The following is a 16,739-nucleotide window of genomic DNA, read 5'->3' on the forward strand; positions in this document are numbered from 1 at the left end:
GTGTTACTCCGATAGGAAAAGCCATGAAATAAGGGAGCGGTGGGGAAGGGGTAGGGATTGTTAGCTCCCCTGGGGATCCTTTATGTTTTATACTCAGAATACTGTCTTGGAATGTAGCGGGCTGCCCAACAAACTGATGTGCCCGGAATGGGGATCCTTTATTGATAAGAGTGATGTATGCCTCTTCCAGGAGACATGGGCCCGAGACGAGTAGTTACATAGGGGTTTTGCTTCCTTTAGCGTGCCGGCGAGTTGGGGAGGGAAGGGGCGCCCGTCAGGGGGCCTCACCATCTGGGTGGGTTCATACCTGGGTTGTAGGGCTATGACATTGACCACTCAGTCTCAAGATGTGCAATGTGTTGTTCTTGAATGGCCCAATCTTTCTAAACTTGCACTTGTCATTGTATACGCTACGCCAGTCAGTGGAGCAAAGGAATCTCCAACCATCGAGGAGTTGTCGTCCTTTCTACACACTATCCCCAGTGATGTATACCTTGTGGTGAGCGGTGATCTGAACTGCCACTACGAGCCCTTGGCTGGTCTAAGGGATGGCGTTTCGATGGCAGAGGATGACCATTGGGCAATTCAGTCGCCCCAGGCCCCAGTATCGGGGTCATGGTCTCCCTTAGCCATTCAAATCACATCTCTAACCCTGAATCACTCAATTAGGGCTTATAACGGCCACGTGCCTTCGGACATGCCAGCAAAGTGCACATTCAACAAAGTGGGCCACGAGTCACGCCTGGACTACATTCTGGTCGAAACAAGGTTGTGGCCCCGGGCTATTGACTTTCTGGTCTCCCCCAGAATTGAGAGCGATCATAACGCTCTAATTCTGGAGCTAAGATTGGCTGTTTTTTTAAATGAAACTCGTACGAGCTCCGTGGACTTAGATACCAGGTTGACCATTTCTAACAACAGGTGCAGAGTCAGGTGGGATAATTTGGTAGCACACCCGGAAGAACTACACTATCTATATTTAGGGATAGTTCCCGTATTTGATGAGGTGAGCGCCTTAATTTCTCAACCTTGCTCCATCGACTACCACCTCAAACCTCAGGAACTCCATGCTGCCCTAGTAAGCACCTTGGCTGAAGTGTTAAACCCCCTTGCACCCAGACGGACCAAGAGGCCTTATCCGTCCTCCTGGTACAATGCATGATGTAGAAAGTCCAAATCCAAGCTTATACAGACACTCAAACAGAACAATAACAAACCCCGAATAAAAGAAAAGAGAGCAGAATACAGACAATTGCTTGAGCACGCCAAGACTGAGTGGGACCATGATAAATGGACAAATTTGACAGCTGCCCTTGCGACCAGAAACTACCGGGAATTTTGGTCCATTGTCAACACTGGTTCTGGGGAGCCGGTGTCGGCAACTAAACCCAACATAGCAACAGAGGTTTGGGAGGTGCATTTTCGCAGTCTGTATAGCTCAGTTGAGGCCTCCGAATCTGGGGGACTGACTGGACCTTGTCTACATCTACCACGTCCGTGGAGGTGCTCGAATTCACGCTAGAAGAGGTCTATGAAGCAATTTGCAAAGTTATACCAGTCAAAGCCACGGGATTGGAAAAACTCCCAGGAGACCTCTTTAGACACGAACCAAGGGTATGGGCCCTATATTTATCCATCTTGTATAATGCCATCCTGAGAGGCAAGGAGGTGCCCTTTACTTGGCTGGGCGCAGAGATAGTCCCTATATTCAAGAAGGGCTCTCCTCTGCTCCCAGCCAACTACAGGCCCATCAGCCTCATAAATGTCCCGCAAAAGATCTTTGCGAGGTTAATTCTAAATCATCTGCAGGACTGGATTGATGAGCACTGGGTGATTAGCCCCTAACAGGCGTAGTTTAGGAAAAACACATCCACCATGGATCAAATCTTCCATCTATCTCTTCTGTTCTGGAAGACGGTCACGTTAGAGGGTGGCAGCCTCTACATGGTGTTCCTGGATCTAAGCTCCGCCTTCGATCTGGTCTCACGTCAGAAATTGTGGCCTGTGCTCTATGAGCTGGGTATACCGCATCATCCTTTAAACATCGTGATGAGGCTCCATGAAGCGAATTTCGCCTAGGTCAGGTGCGGGAAGAATGGAGCTTTGACAACATGATTTCCCATTGACAGGGGGGTAAGGCAGGGGTGCATTTTGGCACCGACCCTGTTCTGCCTCTACGTCAATGGAGTGATCACTCATCTGAATGCGGTTCGAAACACAGACGCCTCAAAGTTCGCGGGAAACCGGGTGCCTGCAATTATGTTTGCAGACGACACTCTCCTGCTCTCAAAATCCCCAATGGGGATCCAACCTATACTGATGGATTCGAGTCCTTTTGCACTGAGCGGGGATTGGAGATAAATGCACTAAATCCAATCCACCGGCTACCACACGCCCCAATACAAATATAGGCACTTCTAGACTGGAGAGGGTCCAGACATTCGACTACCTAGGGGTAACTATCAACGAGAGCAGGACGTGGCCCCCCCAGCCAACTAAGTCCCAATTGAAATTGGCACAATTGGCCGGGGGCATCCTAAACGTTGCTAATAAGTCGACCGTAAAGCCAATAGGCCCTCCACTATAGATTTATATGACAGTAGCCAGGGGTGCGGTGATGTATGGGGGTGAATTATGGGGCCATGCCTGCAAGCCTGACATTAGTATGACCGAAAATAAATTACTAAGACAACTATCGGCCCTACCACCCGGTACTCCACTCCTCCCATTGAGGCTAGACTTGGGCGTAAGACTGATTGCCCACGAGCGTGGCGTCAAACCTCTCAAGGTTTTGGCATAGGCTCTGGGCAACACCTGAGTTATCAAATTACAGGTTGGAACTGGCAGAAATATTAAGCTTGCCCAAGAAAAGGAAAATACCTGGGCTTATGTATGTCAAGAATGAATGTGGCAGGTTGGGTATACCTGCTTTATGGGATGACCCTTTGAATAGTTGTAATGTGATCTCTCCCAAACACCTTTCAAGGTTGTTTTATGATAGTAAGATGGACTCCGTCCTCCAAAACCAAGAGGTGGGCACCCTAACAGAATCCTTTTTAAAGATTAAACATGTATATAATTTCGAACACTTTCTGGATGACATTTATCCCATTCTAGCCAGGAAATTGTACCTGCAATGGAGATTTGGAACCTTACCGCTTAGAGCCTTCACGAGTAGATGGTCTACTTCCTCCCCAATGAAGTGCCCTGGTTGCAATTGTGACAATGAAAAGGAACTTCATGTTTTATTTTTTTGTCCGGCTTATTGTAAGCCTAGGAGGTATTGGCTCGTACCTTTGTGTAAAAATCTGGGGTTCGTTCATTGCATGTATGCATTCCGAATACTCAAATCAGATGTGACAAGATCTACTGTATTCGCCGTATCAAAATTCCTGGCTGCCATGTAGCTTAAGCAACGAATATTATTGAAAACTGTATAAATTGTTAAGAAGGGTGTACAGTTTTTTTAAACCTTAGCTTATGAATTGCATAAATAGTTTTTGCTACACTTTTAACTGTTTTTAACATTATAACTAGTTTCGTGGTCTACTTTTTAATTGCACTGTGTAACGCTGCTAACAAACTATGGCTGTAAAAAATGAATTCATGTCATCTATGTTTGTTTTAAATATGCATGCTCTTTTTTTATGGCTACAATGCCGAAATAAAGATTTACAAACTGAAAACTGAAATTAAAAAAATATATAGTCTGGCAAAACAGTTTTCTCTAGGGCCAGACCAAAAAATCAGTTTATAGTATTTACATGTTCGTATAAAGACCGTAATGCACAATGAAGACATTGGAATACATTTGGTCTCAGCAGCTGGAGAAAGGCTACCGTTTATTATTTAAAACTGTAAAGGCTTCAACTTGGAGGTAGAATTGTGAAATTCCAAGATATAGTATTCACATTTTTGGAATAATCCTGGTATAAGGGTTTGACCAACACCGAATGAAATTTAAAACGGACTAAACTTTTGATGCCTGTCTATTTGTAAAATATTCTGTTTTACTTTATAAGTGAAATTACATCTGCTAAGTTGCCTCTTCGACAGTGTTATTTGAGAACCACTTTTGCATGCATGTTTAATGCGCCTTGTGCTTTCTTTACATCATATACTTAGCAAGGTTAACTGTGTCATGTTTACAGAAGCAAAGTGGTAAAACAGTGTAAGGATTTACAACTGGGACGATTTCATGTGGATTCAAATATATAGTAATTAAAGCAAGTTCAGATGTTTTATTTGGGCTTAGTTGTGTTACACAATATTGAGGCAACTTGACTCAGCTTCACTGAATTTCAATGCATTCCTGTACTTCATAGACTGTGAGAAACATCACATCATTTTTGAAAATCTTTCCGGCTACGCAATAGTGTTCCTATAGTTACCGTACAAGTGGCAGCATTTGTCTTTCGGGATACATTCTCGTCCCAGCACGCTTTCAGCGCAATGTTCTGAAGCTCTGAAATTTGTTTCAATCAACATGGTAAAATTACACACAGAAGACAGCTCCGAGCAATACTGGGTGCTGCACCATTTGGTGAACTGTCTAGAAAATGGTTACTCCGGGAATAAAGGCGGTTTCATATTTAAGAATTTAAAGTTAACATGTTGACGGATGCATGGGGTCGCTCAGCGGATTTTAAGGTCCGTATATTACTGACAGCCTAATCCAGCATAATGTAATTGGTCCTGCATCATATCTCTGACATGATAAACATCATTCATGAAGTGACCTGCACCAACTCGGATTAAGCCACTGGCCCGTGAGAGTGTAGGATTTATTTCGCAGCAAAGCAGCATGGGATGTATCAGAAACAGCCCACAGCACTAGTAGAAACTTGATTAAACGCATGTGCCTTTTGCGTGGGTTTTGCATCTCCATCAAACAAGAAGGCAGCAGCTTAGTTTGCTTCAGTGGACCAAGGAATACAAAATGGATGCCGCAGCCTTCTTAAGTAAAGATGACGTGACGCAAATAACTATTGAAAAAAACCGAATAATAACGAAATACCAACTAAAGCAAAATAATAATAATAATAAAATAATAATAATGTTAGCAGTTGTAGGCTTTAGTACGTAACTTTTTGCATCCCCCGGCCTTTATGGCTTCCTATGCTAAATGATAATGATTATTTTCAAATGTATACAGAAGTTTTTATTGAAATCCAGCCTGAAAAATGTGTAACTTGAATGAAGGTTAGCATAGTTTGCCCGTGGGCCCAATAAGCTCTTCCGAAACAAAACATATATTAGACTAACAATGGCACAGTTATGGTGCTGTAAACCTTATTGTGGTTGGGTTGCCCAAACGTTCCTAGATGACTGTCACAAACCATACCTGACTGCAGTGGCTTGCAATGTTTTTATGACTGATCCTTTTGGCTCCTAGCAGAGTCCTTAGAGATGTGATGTAGGAGTCGGAGTGCAATGCCATGAAAGCTTGTCATAGAATGTTGAGTTTACAGTTACACACAACAAATTATAGACGTCTAATTCTAAGCTCCATTTGTAGCGTATTTGTTGACGGGTATCTAGGATGAGGAGGATGCTACAAATGATGACAAAATAGTGGATAAGTAACCCGAAGAATTACTGTGCTATCCCAAGGAGTTTGTCGTTGTCGAAGCAAACTGCTCGTGCATGCCATGTGTGTCACTATCGAAGAACGGAATCAATGCTTTATGCTTGTGTAGACAAGGCATAACTGCAGCAGCTGTAAAGCAAGTGAAGACAACATAAGTGTTGCAAAGAATCTACACGTTGATGGTCGAGAACCTGCTTGTCAGACCACAAAAAAAGGTACCATGCTGCCATGCAAGATAAAATTGTACATTATACGGAGTGATACTGCAAAAGGCGGTTATGTACTGATACAGGAAAAAGTGCTGACTGGCAGACTATGTAAGAAAGAAGTATATTATCATTTCACTTACAAGAACCTAAAAAAGTGGAGCTTTATGACCTCTGTACCGGATGAGGAGACCCAAGACAAAGCATGAGGGTTGTGGTTACTGAGCTGTCTGATACCTGAAGTGGCCAACCACCAAAGCTGCCAGGTGATGGCTCAGAACAATTCCAGAGGTCTCCAACAATTGAAGGGCTCCGATGGAGACCAAGAAGAAGGTCACCATTTCCCTGATTGTCAACCAGGTGACCATTTCCCTGAATAATTCCCTCTATTTCTGAGGCCTTGAAATGTACCAGTCCATTTCAAGGCCTCAGACTCAAATGGACAGCTGTCAGGAGCAGAAAGATCACCAACCTCAAGTTCAGCCACACCCATTACTAGTTATCATGTTGCCGCCTTCCTGAGACCACCACTGCCTTTTGATGCCGCCAAAAATAAAAATATTGGCAATAGATGGACTGCTTGGATAGAGACCTTTGATGATGTCATTAATGCACTTGAAGAGGCTGATAACAAAAAGGTAATCAAGTATCTAAGAAATCTTGCTAGTGATGGTTTGAAAGAAGACATAAAGGAAAATGCAGCAAACTGATGAAGAAATTGCATATTGTCAGAGTGAAGAAATGCTGAATCTCAAGTTCAATCCAGTACTAAACTTTGATTATGAAGATACACTATCAGTCAAGAATGCCAGAAAGATGGTGAAACCATTGATGAATTTATGGAGAGACTTGATACAAGCATCACGCACTGTAAGTTCAAAGAATTTAATGATGAGGAAGCTATGTGACTTAAAGTTATTGATGGATGATTGTCAGAATAATTCAGACAACAAACACTGAGAAAAACAAGTCTGGAGCGAGTGTAGATGGTTGCCAGAGCTGAGGAGTGTGCTGAAAGACAAGCCACTGACATGGAGGTCGGAGGTGCCCCGAGTGAATCAGTCATGAGTATAACAAATTAACGAAAACAAAAGACTGAATAACACAAGGTGTCTTTAAAAAAACATTGCTTAATATACTATTACCATGTCAGAACTGCCTAAGCATGCATGGGAGAGAACAGCTATTGATTTCTTTGGTCCACTCAATAATGGACATTATCTAATGGTCATTGTAGATCAGTATTCATGCTTTCCATTATTAGCAGCTCTCTCATGCACAACTAACACACAAGACATTGATAGACTAGATGGCATCTTTGTGACATGGGGCTTTCCAGCCACTTTGATGTCTGATAATGGCCTGCCTTTTAAAAGTCAAGAATTCAAGAATTTCCTGGAGCACCTGAATATAAAGCAACTGAAGACTAAGCCTTTGTGGCCGCAATACCAACGGTCTCGTTGAGCGTTTTATGAGTATGTGAAAGAAAGCAGTACAGCATGCAACTATTGAGAGGCTTTGTTTAAGGACTGTATTGAATTCCACATTATGAGTCTATCATTCAACACTTCAATCGACCACCGGCGAAAGTCCTGCGACTTTGAAGTTCGGGAGAGCAATTACAACCAGGTTACCTAAATGGACCAGCAAAAGAGAAGGGAATGAGAGTACAACTCGTATGAAGGACTTGGTTAACAAGGAAAAAATGTAAGCCTATGCAAACAAAAGGTAACATGCAAAGAACATTACGTTTAAGACAGGAGATCTAGTAATTGCCTGACAAATGCAAAGGAGAAAATCTGGTGCTCCATATGATGCTGAACCTCCTAATGGATTGTCCACAAAGAGATACGTGATGACCACCCAGCGTCCTGGAAAGTCTGTTATCAGGGATTCTTCACACTTTCAGTATTTGAGTCACCACTCTTCTGATTGAGTTAGTGAAGGAAAGGCTGAATCTGAAAAGTCAGAGACTGTTAATATTTCTTCACTGTCTTTGAAAGTCTCTGACAGTGAAGATGACAGTTCCTGGCTTCCAGTAATCAAATCAGGTCGAATGATTAAAGTGTGAAGAAGGTTGATAGAAGAGATGTACTTCTGTGTGTGTGGATATATATATATTTCTGCATGCCCCGGGACCTGGCCCACCAGGGGGCTTAATTAAACAAAGCGTGGTGTGTTTTAAGTTGGGAGATTAAGTCCCCTTGAATCCTGAGGGTCCCTGGGGTCCAACTAGGCCACTAGTTACCTCCAGTAAGCGCCACAGAGCTGCGTTGCAGAGAGGTGTAAAAAGGGTCGTGGCCTGGACCACATCTCTGCAACGCAGGGTTGTGTAGCTTACTGGAGGTGCCTTGTGGGCTAATTGGCCCCGAAGGGCCCTCAGGAGTGACAGGGAATGAATTCACCAACTTAAAACGTGCCTGCCACAGGGGTGTTTGCACACATGTCACTTCAGGCCCCGCCCCCTCCATTCACCACTGTGCAAACTCGCCCTTTGGCGCATTTTAAGTTGGGGGATAAAGTCCCCTTGCATCCTGAGGGTCCCTGGGGTCCAACTAGCCTACCAGGTACCTCCAGTAAGCGCCCGAGAGTTGCGTTGCAGAGAGGTGTAAAAAGGGCATGGCATGGACCACCTCTCTGCAGCACAGCCCTGTGGTGCTTACTGGAGGTACCTGGTGGGCTAGTTGGCCCCCAGGGACCACCAGTATTAAAGGGGAATTAATTCCCCAACTTAAAACACGCCACAGGGAGTGTTTGCAGAGTGTTGCTGGGAGGGGGTGGGGCCTCCAGCACAATTGCGTCTTTTATTTAAAAATGAAGGCTGCGTGGCCCCCCTTCCTTTCCTATTTTGTGGGCCCCGAGGATCCCATCCCCCGAAGCCTGACCCCTATTTCTTCTTTTTTTTGGAAGTGGGCTGTGTGGCCCCTCATCAGCCATTTATGGTCCTGGCCGACCTTTTTTTTGTTTTTAATAAAAATTAAATTATTATGGGGGAGGGGCCCCCCTCTTCTGGCCCCGGGGGCCCCATCCCCTAGGGCCTGGCCACTTCGTTGGGGACCGTGGGGGAAGCCCCATGCCCCCATGGTCCCTGCTTGCTCCCCGCCTCCTGTGGAGCCTGTATTGCTTTTCCACTTGGGGAGCTGCTGACATGTAGCTTCCCATGTGGAAAAGCAATCTGGTTTGGGTTTTGGAAGAGAGTTTGCTATGCGGCTCTCGCCCTGCAATAGCAAACTGCAGTGTCCTAGGGGAGGGCACCTAGAGACACTGCAAGAGCCAGCCCTAGGGGGTGGCGGTACCCAGGGCCATGAAGGGCTCCAGGAGGGGGGCCTCTCCCTACCAATGCACAGCCCCGGGGAGGTGGTGGTCCCTGGGGCTCTGGTGTCTGTAACTGACCCCCAAATTTGCACTATAGTGCCCAGGGGAGGTGGCGGTCCCCGGGGCGTGTGGGGGAAGGCCTTGAGCCCCCCCATGCAGGCATATATATTTTTTTAAAAGAAGCCCCTGGGGGTGGCGGTCCCTGTCCCCGCAAATAATTAATGAAAGCCTCGGGGTGGTGGTCCCCAGAGTTGGGGGGCCTTGAAGGCCCCCCAAACATTAAAAGAATAAGCCCCGGAGGGTGGCAGTCCCCGGGGCTGCGGGGGTTTCCCTGGGCCCCAGCTATTTTATTTCAGCATGCACCCGGGACCTGGTCCACCCGGGGGCTTAATTAAACAAAGCACTGGAACCCGTGCATTGCACTGCATTGCCATCCTTGATAAAAATTTCCAAGTCTAAAAAGTGCACATATGAGTCATTGATGGTACTGGTGAACGTCAGGTTTAGCATTTTGTTATTGAGGGCTGTCACAAAAGTATTTGCCCTGTCCGCTGACCCCCTCCATAGCATGAACAAGTCATCTACGTATTGGCACCAGAACTTTATATTCTCATTCTTCTCAGTCTCATATATGACCCGGAGCACTGAATAAAATATATATATTTATTCACTGCAAAAACAAATGTTAAAGGGTCATTATAGTTAGGAAATAAAATTACAAAAACCTTAGAAACCCACTCAAAGAACTAAAGGTTACAGGGAAGTTATAGTTAGGCTCAGATTTCACTCATTCAAAACCAGTGAAATTCAGCAGTTATAGTTACCTTAGCTAACTATAACCTATGTATCTGCAATGCACTGCTTATGACCTCACATAATACATCACTCATGACATGGTCAGTGACAACGCTGATGACATCTCAAATGACATTACTGATTCCTCAAAAATGGACCAAAGTTCCTCCAGCAAGCTCCGAAGGAAGGAATGTTCTTAGAAAAAGGAAATCTTGAATTCAAGGTCCTGGCTGATGCCACATTGTAGCATGACTGCCAAGCAAGGAGGCATAGGAGCACAAGCAAAGTTATATCTGATAATCCAAGATAACTGACACCATCTTTAAACAACGTGAGAGATCTATGGCAACTATGAAACATAGTTTTTCATTGGGTGATGTTGTGTAGTGTGTGATCCACACACTTGAAGCCTCAGCACCAGCACTATTTGATATTTGAAGACTGCCAGCACTTCTTGCCTGAAATGCATCAAGTCCCCCCTCCTATGGGTAGCCATAATGTATAAATCATGTTCCGTATCACTCACATACTATCGATGCATACAATATCGAAACACAAAAATATCTGAAATGAAATATCGATCACAAAATATCGGCTTCCCATACTTAACTAGTAATAGCACAAATATTGAGAACAAAAATATTGTTTTTAAAAATATAGATTTTTAACAATATTGAAAACAAATATATTCAATTAATCAATCAATCAATCAATCAATCAATCAGTGGTGTCTAAAGTGCAGCTACTCATCTGTGAGGGTCTCAAGGCGCTGGGGGGGCTTTGGAGGTTTGGTCAAAAATGTATGCAAAGACAGAGAGAGGCCCCTTAATCCCAAAGGGGTAGGGTGCCAAATAGACCAAGGTCAGCAAGGAGTTCCCCTTTGGTGTACTTTATAAACCAAATCAAACCACATACACTAAAAGTCTTAATCACACCACCAGAACATAACACCAACACCATCAAGAGTCAAGTGCTCAATTAATATACAGGTATTTTAATAAGATATATAACACATAAAACACAATTAAAAAAACGCAAAGGCAGCTGTTGCCCACAACATTTAAAACTACACAGATATATACAATAATGGGAGAACCTGCAAGAAAAAATAGTTTCTAGTCATAAAAACAGGCTAACACATCAGACCAAAATTTATTGTTACCATATTTGATTTCTTGCCAAAATATAACAATAATATCAAATGCCTGTTACAGTCTATAGTATGCCTGTTGACAAAGGTGTCAACGCATTTCAGTAGATGTTGCCTCTTGAGCACCACCTTCTTCAAGACAAAAGACGATATTTCCCAAACAACAGTTTTTTTAATCTGTACATAGTCACATAGACAAAGACATAAGAAAAAAATATAAAAAACAATTTAAAAAGGACAGTTAACCAATGATTGGCGTCTGATAAATGCTGTGTCAACGTTCTAGTGATATGCCACATAATCATCCATCCAAACCATACAATCATTTTATCAAGCGAAAGAGATCAGGGTAATATCCCTGCTCCTATCTCTCTCATACATGCTATAAACTCACCCCCATGAATACCCCGAAAAATCTAGGCAGACTCTTCCCTTAAACTCCATAAGGCCAAGAAAAATCACAAATACCTGTTGTATATCCAGGATGTGTGTGAAGTATGAACTACAGGTATCCTTTAGTAGTCGAGTTTAAAGGGTTGAAGAACCTCACTTTCAATTCCGCACCTCAATTGTTTCAGTAAAATGCCTAAAAGGTGATTCAAGAGTAGCCCTTTATGTATGTGCTTTTCATTGGAGAAAATACATTCTCCCGCCCTGTCATAGCAAACTTGCTTTGGATTTTCATAGCGAGAGCTAAAAAACCTGCTCTTGCTTCCAAAATCCAAAGCTGATTGCTTTTCCACACGGGGAGCTGCACGTCAGCAGCTCCCCATGTGGAAAAGCAATGCCGGCTCCCACAGGATGTGGGAACCCGGCAGGACCATGGGGGCATTGGGGATCCCCACACAGTCCCCAACGGTGAGGCCAGGCAGCCCGGGGGGATGAGGTCCTTGGACCGGAATTGCCCACAGGAGGGGGCCAAAGCGGCCCTCTTTGCATTTTTTTTTTAAATAATGAACATGTCGGCATGCTTTGGGGGATGGAGTCCCCAAGGCAAATGTAAATTAGTGAAAGTGGATGTTTTAAAAAAAAATAGAGTTGTGACTCTAGCACAGCTCTCAGCGCGGCCCCTGTGTGAAAACGATGGGTGCGCTGCTCTCAGCGCGGCACTCGAATACTTCTTAAGTCTTTCAAACACCGAGAGGTATATTCTCAAGGATACATCGCCAAGTTTAACCGCACTTTATCGCAACCAAAATGGTGATAAATTTAACGCACAATTCGCAAGCTGAAGCAAACAGCCCATACCCCGGTAAATATTGCTAATGAGATGTAGAATAGGCGTTCCCATGCAAAAATCAGCGAATGTATCACTTCGCAAGTTTCTCAACCACCAGATACATCATCGATGAGAGTACAAAACAGGCTATAAGGTGTGTTACTAGCAGGAAGTTTACATCTGCTCTGAGCTGGTGTAAAGTCAGTCTACAACCTGCAACATGATAGGGAACCTAGCCCAGATTCACACCTGAACGAAAACAGATGCAATGGAGCCAACGATCATGCAGCTCGGACACCCAACACTGCTCAGACACCCTCCACCACCAGCCACTTGTCCGCTATCTCCCCTCCCCCTACATACAAATGTGACAGCAACCTTAGGAAATCTGAACGTTACAAATTGGCTGATGTCGCACAATTATAATTAAGAAGATGCATGTGAGTTTGGACAAATAGGAATCTCAGTCATCTATGGATTTATATATAAAACATTTAATTTAAACAAAACAACCACATAAAAGTAGGTACAGGCATGGTGTGTCATCCCTCGACAATTTGTGTATCACAACCTGCAAGACAAAAAGAAAGATAAGATTGTGCGTCATGCGTCCATCAAAGGAGAAAAAGAGAAAGAGTGAGAGAGAGGAAGAAAGAAAGAAAGAAAGAGAAACAGAGAGAGAGGAAGACAGAGAAAGAGAGAAGAGTGAGATACAAGGAAGAGAGAGAGAGAGAGAGAGAGAAACAGTGTGAGAGAGAAGTAGAGAGAGAGAAAGAGTGAGATAAAGAGGAAGAGAGAGAGAAAGAGAAAGAATGAGAGAGAGAGGAAGAGACACAGAAAGAGAGAAAGAGTGTGAGAGAGAGAAAGGAAGAGATAGAGAGTGAGAGAGAGAGTAAGAGTGTGAGTGACAGAAAGGAGGAGATGGAGAGGGAGAGCGAGTGTTGTCACTGTGGAGAAAATCCTCACAGCTCACCTTTCTGCCACCGGTGTGTCTCCAACCAAGTGCTGGGACATAGTGCAGCCCTCAAGTTTAGTCATCTGAAACATAGTATAGAATCAGTAATGGCAGAGTACATATAACTGCACATACCTAATTCTCTGTTTCACCGCTGCGCACCCAGGCTGCTGCACCCCATCGACTTCTACCACCCAGAGGTGTCTGCCAGCCTCTGCGCACCCAGGCTGCTGTACCCCATCTACTCCGACTGCCCAGAGGTGTCTGCCCGCTGCTGTGCACCCAGGCTGCTGCACCCCACCCAATCCCACTGCCCGGAGGTGACTGTTTGTTCCTGCGCACCCAGACTGCTGCACCCCATCCACCCCCACTGCCTAGAGGTGGCTGCCTGCTCCTGTGCACCCAGACTGCTGCACCCCATCCACTCCGACTGCTCGGAGGTGTATGCCCGCTCTTGTGCACCCAGGCTGCTGCACACTATCCACTCCCACTGCCCAGAGGTGAGTGACTTCCCGCTGCTGCAGAAACAAGCCTCTCTGCACACCTTCTGCCACTGGTGTGTTTCTAAGAGGGTCCACCACGTGCCGAAGCAACATCCTCAGCCGTTGCGTACACGCGGTCAAGCCACGCTCACAATTCAAGGTGAGTGTTGATTGCCAGGATGCTCACACATCATCATAGGCTGCACAGGTGCCCAGCTCTGGTGGCACTAACTCACCCACAAGTGAACCACACCCAGAGCCCCAGCCTATTTATTCATACTCCTACGCTGGAGTGGCATACGTTGGACCAGCCCACTCTGCTTCCACTTCTAGGGGGGGACAACACAGCTACATAAACAAGATCTTCCCCACTGCCTGAGGTAACATGGTTGCGTCTATTGTCCACAATACCACAAGCACCAGCAGTATAAGTCCACATGGAGAGGTTTGTGCTCTGCATAGTGAGGTCTGTCCAGCACATCACCACTACACTTGGTATTGTGGGCCTTTTTATTGGCCTGATTGCATCTCTCCTGAGGCGGAAGCCGGGAGGCCAAACCCACGAATTTAAAAATTACTACCTGAATCTCACAAGCGCCGCTTTTTAATAGCGCTTTGCGCCTTTTAAAACACTCTCACTTGTTGTTTTAGCGTGTCACTGCTTATACTGTTTATAACTTGTGGCAGAAGTCAAATCTCACTTTCTGACCGTAGCGAGCCGCTTTCTCATGCAGAATAATTGCATGACTTGAAGCTTCTCAGGGCTCCCGGTCTCCCTTAGCAACACCCCTCGAGGCACTGACTCCACGGGCGCCATCTTTGAAGGGGGATTGGACAGCGCTCTAGTGGCTGGGCGACTTGGCCCCAACCACTACAAAAGAGCTCCCAACCAGCTCCTCTCCATTCCCTGATTGCATCTCTCCTGAGGCGGAAGCCGGGAGGCCAAACCCACAAATTTAAAAATTACTACCTGAATCTCACAAGCGCCGCTTTTTAATAGCGCTTTGCGCCTTTTAAAACACTCTCACTTGTTGTTTTAGCGTGTCACTGCTTATACTGTTTATAACTTGTGGCAGAATTCAAATCTCACTTTCTGACCGTAGCGAGCCGCTTTCTCATGCAGAATAATTGCATGACTTGAAGCTTCTCAGGGCTCCCGGTCTCCCTTAGCAACACCCCTCGAGGCACTGACTCCATGGGCGCCATCTTTGAAGGGGGATTGGACAGCGCTCTAGTGGCTGGGCGACTTGGCCCCAACCACTACAAAAGAGCTCCCAACCAGCTCCTCTCCATTCCCTGATTGCATCTCTCCTGAGGCGGAAGCCGGGAGGCCAAACCCACAAATTTAAAAATTACTACCTGAATCTCACAAGCGCCGCTTTTTAATAGCGCTTTGCGCCTTTTAAAACACTCTCACTTGTTGTTTTAGCGTGTCACTGCTTATACTGTTTATAACTTGTGGCAGAAGTCAAATCTCACTTTCTGACCGTAGCGAGCCGCTTTCTCATGCAGAATAATTGCATGACTTGAAGCTTCTCAGGGCTCCCGGTCTCCCTTAGCAACACCCCTCGAGGCACTGACTCCACGGGCGCCATCTTTGAAGGGGGATTGGACAGCGCTCTAGTGGCTGGGCGACTTGGCCCCAACCACTACAAAAGAGCTCCCAACCAGCTCCTCTCCATTCCCTGATTGCATCTCTCCTGAGGCGGAAGCCGGGAGGCCAAACCCACGAATTTAAAAATTACTACCTGAATCTCACAAGCGCCGCTTTTTAATAGCGCTTTGCGCCTTTTAAAACACTCTCACTTGTTGTTTTAGCGTGTCACTGCTTATACTGTTTATAACTTGTGGCAGAAGTCAAATCTCACTTTCTGACCGTAGCGAGCCGCTTTCTCATGCAGAATAATTGCATGACTTGAAGCTTCTAAGGGCTCCCGGTCTCCCTTAGCAACACCCCTCGAGGCACTGACTCCACGGGCGCCATCTTTGAAGGGGGATTGGACAGCGCTCTAGTGGCTGGGCGACTTCGCCCCAACCACTACAAAATGAAGTCCTCATCTCGTCCGCGCAGCGGGCGGGCGCAGCGGACGCGCCGATGGCGCGCCGGAGGCGCGCCAGAGGCAAGCCCGTCTGGGCCCGTCCGGGCCAGGCCGGGCACAGGGCCATCCACTATGCCCAATTTCCATAATCAGCGAATCATCCATTCCCGGGACTACCTCCTACAATTTGACACAGCCTCACCTACCGTTACCCTTTCACCCCCGCCGCCGGGCCAACCCCCACAGATAGCCACTTGCCACTCACCTTACCTTGTTAGCCTTGCCCTTCTCAACTGTAGATCCGCTTGCAAACACTCTCTAGAAATTAAAATCTTAATCCAAGATACCTATCTGGACATACTTTTCCTTACGGAAACCTGGTTTACACCCCATTCAGAAGCTGACATGGTGAATATGTTACCAAATGGTTACCTGATACAACATCTTAACAGACCAAAGGGAAAAGGAGGCGGTATAGCGATTGTTTACCGTAACTCCATTAATTGCAGGATACAAGAAGGAGGAATCGATGACTGCGAAAGCGCCCTCTTTTCCCTCCAAATTACTCCTAACAAATCCCTCTCGGGTACCCTCGTATACCGTCCACCTGGCAACTTAGGACATTTTGCTGGGTCACTCCTTGACTTCACGACCTCATCCTGCACCACATCCTCCAATTTTATCTTGCTGGGAGACCTGAATCTCCACTTTGAGGACAGATCAGACAGCACCGTTAAGGACATTATCTCTGAACTAAAATCACTGGACTTACACCTCTTAAATTCGGAGGTAACCCACACCAAGGGCCATCTGCTAGACCCTATCTTCTCCAACCTGTCTAAAATAGAAACACGACCAACCCTCCCATTACCATGGTCGGATCACTTCCTCATCCCTTTTATTTGGCAAATTGACCCTAACACCCCCCTAACGTCATCAGCAAGAGAACATGACAGAATCTGGTCCAAACTCTCACTTGAGCGCTGGA

Source organism: Lissotriton vulgaris, chromosome 3_1, assembly GCF_964263255.1.
Source record: "Lissotriton vulgaris chromosome 3_1, aLisVul1.2, whole genome shotgun sequence".
NCBI classification, from domain to species: Eukaryota; Metazoa; Chordata; class Amphibia; order Caudata; family Salamandridae; genus Lissotriton; species Lissotriton vulgaris.